Genomic DNA, 13440 nt, shown 5'->3' with positions numbered 1-13440 from the left:
GCTAAATAATAAGATATCCATATAATTTATATAAAGCTTGATAACACCAGCCAGAAAACTAACAAAATGTCATTTTAAGGAACATGTTTTTCATATATATTCTTGTGTGTTTTGAAGAGGCAGGAGAGAGGAGTGGGCTTCATGTCATGCTTAATACATTTTAGTTTCTCTTTATAGTCAAGCGACTCACAACTTGGTGAAAATCACATTTTCCAATTGCTTCAAGGCAAACTGCCTGCAGCATTCTCCAAGTAACTTTCTTCTCTTTTCTTCATTTTTTTTTTCCCTTCTGTATAATACTGAAGAGATGGCCTAGGATTTGCATCTTATTTAACACAGGACTGTAATACTGGACCTACCAAATGCAAAGATAAGTATTTTATATGATTGTCATCCTGTGTTGAGAAAAGTAACTTTTATGCCACAGATATTCCAAGTTTTGGAGACCTGGGTCTTTGCCAGCAGTCTGAGGCCATGGAAAGATCTGCTAAGGCAGGAGTATTAATGTATATCATACAAACATGAAGTTCAGGCTTGCAGGAAAAAAAGTACTTTTAAAAGCCACCAGGATACCAGAACTGAGAATCAAGACTGATGACTGATTAGCAGAACATCTATTACCAGAGGCAATAATCAATAGCCTAAAGATAAAACACCCAAAAGGGTTAGCTTCTGTATTTTACTGTGTTTACATTTATCCCTGTTAGCCCCAGGATGCTAAATAAGGCATGCCTCACATCCAGCATTCTGGTAATTACACAAAGGGAATGTTTTCATTTTCAATAAAAAAATAAACATCATGCAGTGTTATAGTTTCACTTAGTAAAAATTAGTAATCATGAGAGAGACAAGAAAGAAAGTTCCGTTCAAATGAGAGACACCAGCAAAGCAACTTGTCAAAGATGCAAGTAAGGCCAACGTGGTCATCTCTGCTCAGGCCCAATGTATCTGAATTTGAAGACACTTTGGTTTCTGATGTTTGCAAGATAAGTAGTTATATGTTTTTCTTAGAGTTTAACAGTGTAATGATAAAAACAAGCTATCTTGTTGTTTTATTGTTTTAAATAGATATGAGCATTTTGGATTTTAAAAGTGTAAGTTCAGAACACATTATGTTGTGATGAAGCATTTAGAACGTATGTGGCTATGAAACACATTCTGTTTCATACTGAATTTCCTAATTTACAAAAACGGTCAGTTCATCACAGACAATAATACAAAGAAATATAAACTCCTGTAGGTATAGATATTATTTGGACTTCTTATGGAAGACCCCTACTTAACAGCCACAGCCATTTCATTATAAGGCACATGACCAACAAAAACAAAGAAACAAACAAACACAAAAAAAACCCACAAAAAAACCCCAAAGAAAATTATAAGGCAAATTAGAAAAAAAGGGAAAAAAGAACTCAGAGACTGTGTGAGACACAGTGGGGCTGGCACACCACCTCTTCTTTGGGCTCCGGCCAGCTGCCACATGTCCTGGGAACTGTGACTCTCCACCCTGCGTGTGCTGTGGCAGCGTCTCAGCCAAGTAAATAATCAAAGGGGTTTAATCACAGCCATACTCATACCTTATTTATTTATTTGACTTTGATACAGATGTATTCTGAGGTGCTGGTTATTGTGCAGATAATATTATTTCTTCTTTTAATAATTTGATACTGCTGCTTATGTAATCTTTTTAAAATGTTTGATTCTATTGCAAACATTTGCTTATCAAAGGAGCCAGCCTCCTTAGCATACTGACCTTATTAGTCTATTATGTAGGCAGTGTCACCTAATAAGTAATCAAGGGAACATGGTGAAATTTCATATATTAAGCAATTAAATAACTGTGAAACTAAGATATATCTATATCATCATTTAGAATTAAAAGCTACAAAGACTTTCTTTTCTTGAGCAATGCTCCCACTGGGTATTTCTTTGCTCATTGTGAGATTACAGCATGTCTGAAACTTCAACGTCTTGTGAGAATTTGCTAAAAAAATTACTCGATTGATGTACAAATAACTATCCCATACCACAGAACAGTCGGTAGCAAAGTATTTTAATTTAAATCCATTAAAAGAAAGATCTGTAGACCAGATGTGGCTAAAATAAGACATGGAAACTTCCTTTTGTCTATCTGACTGATGATATGCAATATGTCCTATATTTTAGCTGTGGCTTTGCTCTCTGCTAAGAGAAGTGCCACACTGATGTTATAAAGAAGTTATCTTTGTGGTTTGGCAATAGTGGAATTGACTGAATCTGTCCGTGTGCTGCCCCAGGGCCCTCCATGCCCACCCAGCAACAGCCCAGCTGAGGGAGTCAGGCCAACAGAAATCTTCTTCCACATGATACAACAGTGCCCTTCCAGTTTATCTCCCTATCTATGCCAGGTCATGGTGGGGTTAGAGGAACACCAGCGGGAAACAAAAATTTAAAAAGGAAAGGAAAAAGAAACAGCAGATGCAGCACAGCTAAGGATAATGAAGAGAAAGGAAGTACCTTTTCTTCTAATGGTTCATCAGGTCTTCCCTACTGATCAAAATGTGGGGTGTTTGTTTGTTTTTAAATTAGAGAATGTATTTTCTGTTCAGTAACAGAAGATAACTTCTGGCGTGTTTGTGAAAAAATAATTCAAAATAGAGAACAAGCGTAAGTATTTCCGTCGGTCTCCCAGTCCCTCCCGTCCCAGGGCACCGCACTGACTTTTGGGCACACCAACCACCCTCAGCCATTCCCTTGTGGATGAGGGACTGCAGATGTTCATGCGTAAGTGATTTTTTTAATTCCAGCCTTCACCGAACAGCTGTGGTCCAACACAGCTCTTCCCGTGTGAGGCGCCAGCGCTGGGCCAGCCAGGGCTGATCCGTACCGGCCTCTTCCCGGCCTCGAGAGCACGCCCGGGGAGGCTCCGCTGCCCCCGGACCGAGCCACCAGCTCTGGCCGCCCGGACTACGGCGGGACCACACTCCGCGCCTGTCGCCCACCGCGTGTGACCGGGGCAGGCGCTCCGGCCGCTGCAGGCGGGGGCGAGGGGGCGAGGGGGCGAGGCTGCGGGGCGGTGCCGCCGCGGGCCCGGTCCGCCACCGGCAGGGGGCGGGCGCGCCGCCTCCGCGCCTCCCGCTGCCTCCGCTCGGCTTCCTGCTCCGTCGCCGGCGGGCGGGCCGGGGCTGCGTGCGCGGCGCGGCCGCTGAGGGGACGCGGGGACGTTGCGCGACGTGCCGGTGGCCGCACAGCCCAGGTAGGGGCTCGTCTTCTCCGCGGGGCTTTGCGGGGCGGCGGGCAGCCCCTGCCCTTCCCGCCGGGGATCCTGCCACCGGCTCTGCCTCCCGGGCGCGCATCGCTCTGCCCGGCGCGGGGCAGCACGCTGGCGCCGGCCGCCCGCCCGCCCCCACCGCCGGCTTCCTTGGAGCCGCCCGGCCCTGTCCTGTCCTCTTTGGGGTACCTGCGGCTCTCGGGCCCCGGCCCGCCCGGGAACTGCCGCTGGGGTGCGTGAGGCGGGCAGGAGCCCCGCGTGTGGGGCAGAGCTGAGCTGGGCGCACCCCTGTCCCCCGGGGCTCCTCGGAGTGGCGAGGGGGCAGCGGGTCTCTCCTCCCCTCGCCCCCGTTCCCCTGGGCGGCGGTCTCCTCTCTCCGCCCTTCCTCACCGTCGGCCCGGCCGGCACGGGGAGGGGGCCGAGGGCCGGCCCGGCGGTTGCGGGGCGGTGCGGCCGGAGCTGCGGGTCTGCGAGCGGCCGGTGCGCTGGGCGCGGCGGAGGCCGGGCCAGGGGAGGCACCGCGGGGTGGCGGCGCTCGGCGGAGCCCCGGGCCGGTGAAGTAAGTGAAGTGTGAGCGGTGTAGGCAGCTCTTGCTGCTGAAACAAGAGCTTAGCGCAGCGAAACCGAGACGGTGCTGCTGCCCAGTGTTTGTGGTCTGTTCTTCGCTGCTCAGTAGCAGATCCCGGCCGTTGGCAGATGCGGTTTAAGGCTCAAGTGCTGTTTAACACACTAAATACACCGTTACAGAGAACAGTCGTGAACCGATACGGAAAGAGAATGTGCTTTGCATTCAGGTTTGCAGCGAGATACTTGTCGAAGCAGCCTGTGTTCCTTTGGTTTCTAGCCTCTGAGTTGCTGAAGCAGGAAAAAATACAGTAATTCTAGACTTTTTTGGGGGGTGGGTAAGTGCTGCCGTGTCTTAAGTTACATTTTTTGCCAGAGCTGCTCTGAGGGGCTGTGTAACTCGCCCGATTATATTTCCTTTTTCTCACATTTAAAAGTGGTTAAATTATACCATAGTAACTCCAGACTTTTGTAGAGATCTCTACCTATACCAGGTATTCTTTGTAATAATGTGTGGACAGGCTTAGAGCCTGTGGTGGTTCTTTGCTGGTGAACCTAGCTGACAGGTCCTCTTCTCTTAACAAAGTATTTATTTAATACTAATAGGAGGAGTATTATTTTGGAAAAGAAACAAACAAATCTCAACCAAACAAAACCCAAATAGAAGTGGACGGTTAATGACTGTTCACAACAGTCTTTTTTTTTTTTTTTTAAAGCTTTCGAAACTAATCAAGGTATGAATGTCCTCACTAGCACATATCCCCCGCAGGGATTCTTTTAAGTATGAAGAAATCTCTTTCATCTGTTGGTTTGCCTAGTTGTCTGTGTGGCAAAACAAGTTCTGTAACTTGCTTTAAGCCTGCAGGTAGGCTCTTCACAAGCTGATAGCTGGTTTGTTGCAGGCCATTGCTTCCTTCTCCTTCCCAGCAGTCCTGACCATTTCACCCAGTTAGAGTGCAGAGTGCATAGTTACAAGTCAGCTCACAGTACCCACAAGTTACTGCCTAGTTTCTTCAGGTGCAGTGCGAGTGCTTCAGGGCGTATGTGCTCTACATTTAATGAGAATTCTCAGTGCTTTAAGAAGAGAGTGATAATACAGACAGGTTTTGAGAATTTAATGGAACTCTGGCAAGCTAATACTTAAAAAGTGCACTCCTGAATGTGTAGTTTCCAGTTTTGTTTGGAATATTAACAAGCTATATGGGGAAGGGATTTTCTTTCTGTAAGATCACAAAATTAATTGGTACTATGTAAGCTGCAAAAATACCAGTTTGCTTATAGGTTGTTTTGTAGCCTAAAGATGAGGTCTACATAAGATGAATCTGCAGCAGACACAGAGAACTTGTTCCTTAAGATTTAAATTGTTCGAAGAGAAGTTCTTATTCATATAGAACTTAGGTTCTGTTTTTTTAAACCTGAAGTCCCAGCGAAGTCAGAGAGTTAACATATTAGTATAAATCTTACCGCTTATATCAGGAATCAGTATCTCTATGAGCCGTAATATAAGTGATAGATATGTTCAGTTTTGAGCTTTTCACTAAAATATACTGGGAAAGTTTAGAATTTAAGGCATAATTATTGTTAACCTGCATGTTTTTTGTGCCAGCGCCTAGCTATGCCATCCTGTGACAACCATTTTGCTGTCAACAGCACTGGAATTATTGTAATTGGTTCACAGTTTAGAAGGATCCCTCTGGGAGTTCTCACATTGATCTGGAACTAAGACTGTCCATAAATTCTCAAGATTACTTTGGCAAAAATGTTATCTGCAACCGTGTCAGAAATCTTAGTCTTACAATGAGGCTTCATGAGACTTCTGAGCAAATCTAACAGCCTGATGCTGCTGTGCTTTACATCCCGGCCCTCATAAAAAGTCTGCTAGTCTGGCAGAAATTTTATCAGCTCTCTTTTGCTGGGTTAGCTTTCCTTAGCGAGTGAAGTTGTGTGGCTGGGGCTGGAGAAATGGTCAGTGGGGCTGGAGCAACATGGCAGGTGAGCTCAGCTATCTCATAAATATTCATGCTTCTGAGTGTTGTCTAGACCTGAGGCGCAGTGATGTGGGAACACCAAAAAGCAGTGATGAGGAAATAACTTGAAACTGGCGTTGCTGCTAGAAACCTCATTTTTTAGCACCAGAATTTTCAACTCTGATGGATGTTAAAGCATCTGTGACCTGGCTTCCTGCTTCATCATCTAACATGTTGTGTTTGACCATGAATCCAAGCATAGCATCCTCATGCTTTTCTTAATGGTATATGCATCCTTTAGAGGGCTTTAGGATTTTTTTTTCTTAAAATATTTTTTTTAATATAATTTGCATTTCCGATTCTGCCCTCTAATTTTTTTTTTGCATCTGCCTGCATCTTGACATTAGCCACAAATTTTAAAAAGCTTATTCCTATTCAGTAGTCCAAGTCATTGATGGCAAGATTGAATTTTATTTTACCAAGACTATCTGAAGTGTGGTCACACTTAAGTTTTCATGGGGAGTTGTCAATACTTACTCTTTTGGAATTGTTCTTCAACTATTTTTGCTCCCTGTATACAGTACCATATACCTGTGATACAAAAATTGTTTACATTTGTTTGCAAACAAAACTGCAACTTGGCTTTTCTCAGCTTTTACTGGAGCTCAGTGCCAAGAGGATATGGAAGAGACTCTGTGGGAGAAGGGAGAAGTCTCTGATGACTATCAGGACAGAGGGAGCTGCCATAGTAAATTCTGTTCTGCATTTAATCTGCACTGCTGTTGAGTCAGTTTTAATGGCAGAAAGTTGCAGAGTGTGTTTATGTGTACAAAAGCATGGTAGCTCTCATGAGAGTCCAGTTAAAATCTTAATTAACTTTAAAATAGATGACACTTAGCAGTCTTTCCTCTCTTCGTATGACTTGCATTCTTCTTGTGACTGGTTGACCCCTTCTCCCACTCTCTCTCTGGTGTTCTTTTATCTGAGGAGAAAGTAGCCATCTTCTAGTAGAAAAGAGGTTTTTTTTCCTCTGTTTTGGTATCATCAGTTAGTTGAGTCATCATTTCACAAACATTTAAGCTGGTATAAGCTTGTACTACCACTGCCAGAAAGCTGCTGACCTGCTCCCAGGCACTTATTTCTGCTTTTGGATCTGCCCAGATGTTCTTGTGAGCACCAGGTGAGGTGGTTGAGGGAGCTGCCATCACTTTTTGTTTGTTTGCTGGTCAGCTGAACATCACTGACCACTGACGCCTGGATGGTTTTGGAACTGCATTTGAGTTGATTCAGGCAGAAGTTTAGGACAGAAATTTCTGTAATAGTTAGTGAATTTCTTTTACAACAGCATGATCCAGAGAGGTGTAACATCAGGAGCTGTTACAGCATACAGCGACTGCATGTCAGTGCCTTTCTGTCAGCTGTGTATGGGGTCTCAGTGGTAGGCTCACAGTGGTAAGCACCCTTTTGTCATTGAGGGATATCATTCCTCAAAGTATTTTACATGCACTTAATGTGGAAAAATTCTCCATAGCTGATTACATACAGTACCTTGCTATCCCACATAACTTTTGATTTTTACCACTTATGATGAGCCTTAGATTTTAGAATTTCAAAGGAAAAAAGATAGCTGTGGTGGGTTTTAGTGTGCTGTGTACCAATTGTTAACTAAAATTTAAGTATGCAGAGTATATACATATACACATAAAAATATAATTCATTGCTTCTGGAATTATTTTTTTGCTGTGAAATTTATTCTTCTCGGATATGGCTTATGTGTTTGGTACTGGTTGCTGGAAGATTGTGCCCAGCCAGGAGGTATGTTATGAATCTTTATTCTAATCCCTTCATGCTCAGAAACCAGTCTAGAGATTGCAGTTTTTGTTGCTGTCTCTTTGCTGTAACAAGGAAGAAGTGAGTCACTCTAGAGCTGTTAAGGATCATGTGACTGACGTGTCTGAGCATCTTCCACCTTATCACACAAACGATGGCCTGTCCAGTGCTAGTATGGACCTGTAGCAATGTCTGGCCTGTACCCCAGGAGCACTGCGATGCTGGGTGCACCAGGCAGCATGGAGGTTATGAGCCGCTGGCAGCGTATCTGCAATGCGATCCCACTCTGCAGTGTCCTGTCAGCACACCGTGGCCCTTCTGCGGGCTGGGTCTGATGTGCTGCTGCTCCCCAGAGCTGATGGGCAACACTTTCTGTGCTGGGCGTTCCACTCAGTCAGCGGCACACTCTTTTTATCCTGCAAAGGGCCAGGGTCCTGCCGAAGTGCTGCCTCGTGTGGGAGATGAGGGAAGGATAAAGGGCTCTGGTGGAGCAGGGGTTTCTGTATCCCTTAGAACTAGAGGAGGGAGGTATGCCAGCGGTGCTCTGAGCAGTGGTGGTCATCATGGAGGACTTTCCCCAGAGGTACATCCTGGCTTCCTGCTGAGATCAGCTTACTACTGAGCTACTCCTCTCCAATACGCAGCCTCAGATCATGCTGAACTCTTGTTAAAGAAGCTTAAATGCTTGGTAGTGTCGAGTTTTTCTGGCAGCAGCGTTGTGATGATGTCCCCTGCTGCTGTGGGTATCCTTGATCCTCTCTGCTTTGCAAAGTGCGTAGGAGTTCTGTGCCTGGCTATGTCTGTGGTCTCGACGTGCAGCTCTGTGATGAGGTTGATGTGGTGGTCTGTGCAGTAAGTGAATATCACTTCTAAGAAGATAATCTCATTCTGACATCTTAAAGCTACTGTCTAGAATCTGGTTGTGATTGGGGAGAAGAATAGTGTGAGGGAGCAGATTAGTTTTCCTGCAGTGAACTTGGACCTATAGAGACAGTATTTGTAATGCTTCTTGCCTACTCTGCTTGCTTGATAACTTTAGATAAAATGGATCCCAGTGTGCAGTGAGATGCTGTAACCATAGCCTCAAATAAATTTCTGCAGTGGTCCTGTGTGATTATATGAAGTCATAGTAATTGTATGTACATTCTTCAGACCCATAAATTTTTGTATGGTATTTCTATTGCTGTATAGGGCAGGATAAGATGTATAGTGCTGATACATTCTGACAACAGGCTTGGTGGTTTTTTTATTGATACAAATACATGAAAGCTGTTGTGCATTTGGAACTGGATTCTGGCAACATCTTGTCACGAGTGAGACCTGGTGATCTTGCAGATAAATGCATTGCAAAGCTTTATTTACTCCTTCCTGTCGTGGAAAGACTTAACAGACTCTCTTATGAAATCAAGGTCGTAATTTGTTTCTTAAAAAAAATTATGGAAAACAAATTGGTGGTTTTGAACATTTGAACAGGTAGTAATTGCCACAGTGCTTCAATTACCAAATAGTTTGTTCATCATTTGTCAGAAGAAAATGTTAAAGTTCTCTCTCTTAAATCTCTACTGTGAGATTTATGAACTTCTTTGTGATTAAGTTGGAAAGCAAGTGAGAGTATGAGGATCAGCAATGCATCCTTGAGGATTTTATCTAGGTGAATTTCTCTAGGTGATTTTATCCAACTCCATGAAATACCAGGACTAAGATTCTCTTTAATAGGTACATCAGCAGCAGTGGTACAGTTAACTTCATGACATACGAATAGTATGGATTTTAGGGACTGTAAATTAAATTCAATTTTTAAATATATGGACTAGTAAACTTTGTGTAATATTTGGGAAGAGTATCCAAAGTATGGGTTGGCTGATTATGAAGTTTAGTAGTGAGGGATTTTTTTATTCTTGTTTTAATTGCAAAAGGAATGTGGATTGAGTTTCATTCTCACTGGGAAGAATGCTTTAGTGCTTTTATCTTGGGCTTCCCAGGATTCAGGAGAATTTTCCTGTTTGTGAGACAGACTAGTCTGTGTGTTGCCTAAGGTGAAAGTACTGGATGGATGCCACTAGCAAGAGCCTGCATGGTCAGTAACTCGACACATCATTTGGGAAACGTTTGTTTTGCGCATCAAGTATCAAAACACCCTGGCAGAGTAATGCTGCTTCTCATTCCTCTCTTAGAAGTGAAACCACATAGCAGTATTGGCAACACAGGACATGCAACAGTAGCTGAATTACCTATTTTTAATTTTGAAATGAGTTTTGGTTTCACTTGCAGTTCGTAGAAGTAAAATAACACTTCAGTGTTGTCAGAATACCAAGGTGAATCTTACATGTATATGGAAGAGTACAATTTGGGTGGTATCGTTTTTGTAAGAGGTTAATAATTACGCTTCATGGTAGTATTTGTTTCAAAGGAGAAAAAAATATATATCAGCAAATTTGTAAGTTGTTCTGTGTGGACAAACCTTTTGCATGTGTAGAGTACTGCCATAACCGCAAGGAATTCATATAGATATAGGAGTGCCCATAGGGAACAACTACTTGCGTCATAGCCTGTCTTATCAGAAGACCTAAATGGTGTACGATTATACAATAAAACTGAACTACAGTATTTATCTTTATAAAAATGTAATTCTTTAGTATGTCTGCCATTCAGCAGTTTCAAATTAAATGGATTTTGTAAATGTAGTGGAAAGACTGTATGTAGTCTAGCAAGGAATAAACAGTTGTCTGGGTAAGGAAATGTATATTGTGTTTGAATAAAATAATTATATTAGAAGGCTAGATTCCTTCTCTGGTTTAGAACTGGAATGATTTTGGCTGTCTCGGCTGTTTGGCCCATAACATGTAATTCAGCTTGGCACAACCACTGGTTTAAAACCAGAGGTTGCATAAGAATAACTAATGCTGTCCCTGACATATCTGATTCACTGTGTAATTTTGAGGAGAAAACCACCACTCTGAACTGCTTGAAAACAACAGACTGAAATATCTCTTAACAGAGGCTGGATTAAACAAAATGTTGTTTCACTGATTGTATTTTATCAGTTATGAAAAGGTCAAATGACTTTTTAAAGTTGTTCTCTGACAGGAAAAAGAATGCATCTGCTAATCATTGAGGAAGATGGTTTGTGCTGCAAAAATCAAACACTGTCCTAATCTACTTGTGGCTCGGAAATAAAAATAAAAGCTCAAGCCTTTTTTTCCCCCCCCCCCCCGTTGGTACTAAGTAGTTTTGAGTGCTTATCTAATTCTAATACAGTGTGCTTGGTAATGCTGTGGATAGCATTGGTATATACTTGGTAATGTTGTGCATATTAACAGATAGTAAATACAGTTAAAACCACATGTAATGTTCGTTGACCATTTTGAAGTTATACAAACTTTTAAATCCTGTTTGGGGAGGAAAAAAATTCCCACTGTGAATTTAGTTCAAAGCATCTTAGGCTGATGCTGATTTAGTATTACATATCTGGGTATAGAGTTGCATATAATAGTTTAGAAATACGGGGTTAATATTGAAGGAGGCACTAACTCACACCTCGTAAACTACCTAGGTTAAAAAAACTGGTCTCTTGTATTTTTCCAGAGTTTTAAGATGATTTACAGCCACCTTTTGTGTTTCCTTTATCCTTGTAGCTGAAAAATTACCTACAAATAGATAGGTAGCAACCAGCAGATATTGAGAACAGTCCATCTTAGCATCTTTAAAAATAATTTTTAAATATGCCTTGGAGGTAAGAGACAAAGAGTGTCCATTCCTTATTGCTCTCTTTGCTTTCACAGTTCCTCGCAAAGCAAACCTGATTCTTTTAGCCCTTAGTTGTTTTATTTAGGTCATATAGTTGTTATCTAGATGCTTCCATTTGTAGATTATGATTTAAGATAGACTTAGGGAAAAACTACATATGGGTCTCAGTTAAAAGTCTTGATAGCACATAGAGCAGAGTGTTGTTTGTTTAGACAGAGCACAATAATTGCTTTTTGTTTCACACGTGCAGTCCCCTTGGTGCAGTTCACAAGGAGCAGTCACACTTCTGCAGCAGTATCACATTGTTGACACTGATACTAGAGAGCTGCTATAATCTCTTGGATTCTTTTCTTCATTACTGCTGCCTGTTTTGCCACGCTTGATGTCTGTTTTGACGTGTATTACTTTCTGGTTTATTAAATATTGTTGCTGATTTTTTGGACCTTTTTCTAATCAACTCAGGTCAGAATTCAAAATTGCCTTGACCTTTTAAAGTCTTGCCTCTCGTCTCTGCTTGTTTTTGTGTGCCCATTTCGTAAGTATAATCTCCTCACGCAATCAAATTGCTAATGGAAATACTGTTATCTTGGGAGTGATGTAGACTAATCTACACATTCTGTTATTATTCATAAAAACATTTATGATTGTATTTGAAAAACCCTTCTAAACAGAAGTATTAATACATTGCAAGTGACCAAAGCTTTCAGGCACGGTGTGTGGGGCAGAGGCTGTGCCCATGTCATGTGTCCCACAGCACCATCTCTGGGCAAGAGCGTTGAGCAAAGCTGATGAAGAATTGACCGAATTGAATTGCATTCAGTTCAGAACTGAACTGTTTGTGTGTTACTTTATCCACTACCTCACCTCAATACAGTTTCCTCTTGCACCTTGATTCTAGCAAGAAAACTTGGTCAATGACCTTCATATCTAATATATGAACATGGAAAGAACTCAGTCTTGGCATGCTGGAAACTTTATATCATTAATAAAATGTGGTTATTATTTGCTTGGCAGGATTATAGGCTCATAGTTTGTCTAAACTATAAGCTCCCTGTGTGAAGTACTTGGCAGGGTTCCATTAAGAGACACAGGCCACTTTTAAAAGTAAGTGTCTTCTGCTCTGCTGATTGAAGCTAGTTCTAGTATGTATCAGAATACATGTAGTAGCTATGTGGACATACGTACTAAATTTGTCAGCTCTATGCTGTGTCTGTCATCCCCACAGAAGTTAATCAACAAGTGGAGCAGCAAACCAGAAATCCACCGAAGACTGAAAGTGAGCGGTAAAGAAGTGGATAAAAGCCCTTTTCTCCCTTTTAAAAATTATTTTCATTGTAAACTGCTGGTTTTTTTTCTTCTACTTTTCTTGTGTTGCCCCATGTATAGCATTTTGGGCTATCATGGGAGTTGCTACGTGGAGAGGCTTTAGTACTGGAAATCGCAACATCTGGAAATTGCCCCTGCCTTGGGACAAAATACAGTGCACAAGGATGGGTGGAGCAGAAAAAAGCAACCAGTAACCGCAGCTCCCAGCTGTCTTTCCACAAATCTACACCCTAGTAGTTTGCATCCAGAATAAATAACTCTTTTCTGCATGGATAGATGTGCAACTCCACGAGGGAACTGAACAATGGCATGCTGGCATTCAAAAAGGATTTTTAACCTGCAACTCCTTCCCCTTCCCTCATGAGCTGTCTAGCTTTTCCTTCCTATCCTTGAGGGGCTGCATGACCCATGCACTGGGCTGTGCTGAAAGAGCAACCTCTCAGCTCTCTAGTACAGCAGCACCAGCTCTCTGCCTGTCTCCTGGTTTTCCATTACTTTTGTCAGTGAGGCCATCAGTTTCTGCCAGCTCAGAGGAAACTTTTTGCCTCAGTTTAACAAAAAAAGCATTCCTTTCTTTGTTTTCTGCTACTCAGTATTTCACAGCTCTATGTACTGGATTTGTACGATCTCGCTGGACCAGCGTGGCTGGTTGGCTGAGCTAGGCTGCAGGTTCACATCAGCCAGGCCTTACAAGAACAATATCAGCCAGCTGTTGACAGGAGGACTGACAATACCAACCTGTAGACCACCACCTCC

The 13440-nt window shown here is 42.6% G+C and overlaps 1 protein-coding gene across 1 annotated transcript in view; it reads left to right on the top strand.

Moving 5' to 3' along the window:
- Positions 1-3124: 3124 nt before the first annotated feature.
- The window catches only part of FAM3C (FAM3 metabolism regulating signaling molecule C), a 30473-nt gene continuing 20157 nt past the window's right edge, over positions 3125-13440 (top strand). Inside the window, exon 1 of the mRNA XM_065048838.1 lies at positions 3125-3235. The gene's annotated coding sequence lies outside the window, so the exon portion shown is untranslated. The remainder of the gene's footprint in view (positions 3236-13440) is intronic.

The sequence above is a fragment of the Columba livia genome, chromosome 1 (assembly GCF_036013475.1).
Source record: "Columba livia isolate bColLiv1 breed racing homer chromosome 1, bColLiv1.pat.W.v2, whole genome shotgun sequence".
NCBI classification, from domain to species: Eukaryota; Metazoa; Chordata; class Aves; order Columbiformes; family Columbidae; genus Columba; species Columba livia.
Note: the sequence above shows the minus strand (reverse complement) of the source record. Positions and strands in the feature narration are given on the sequence as shown.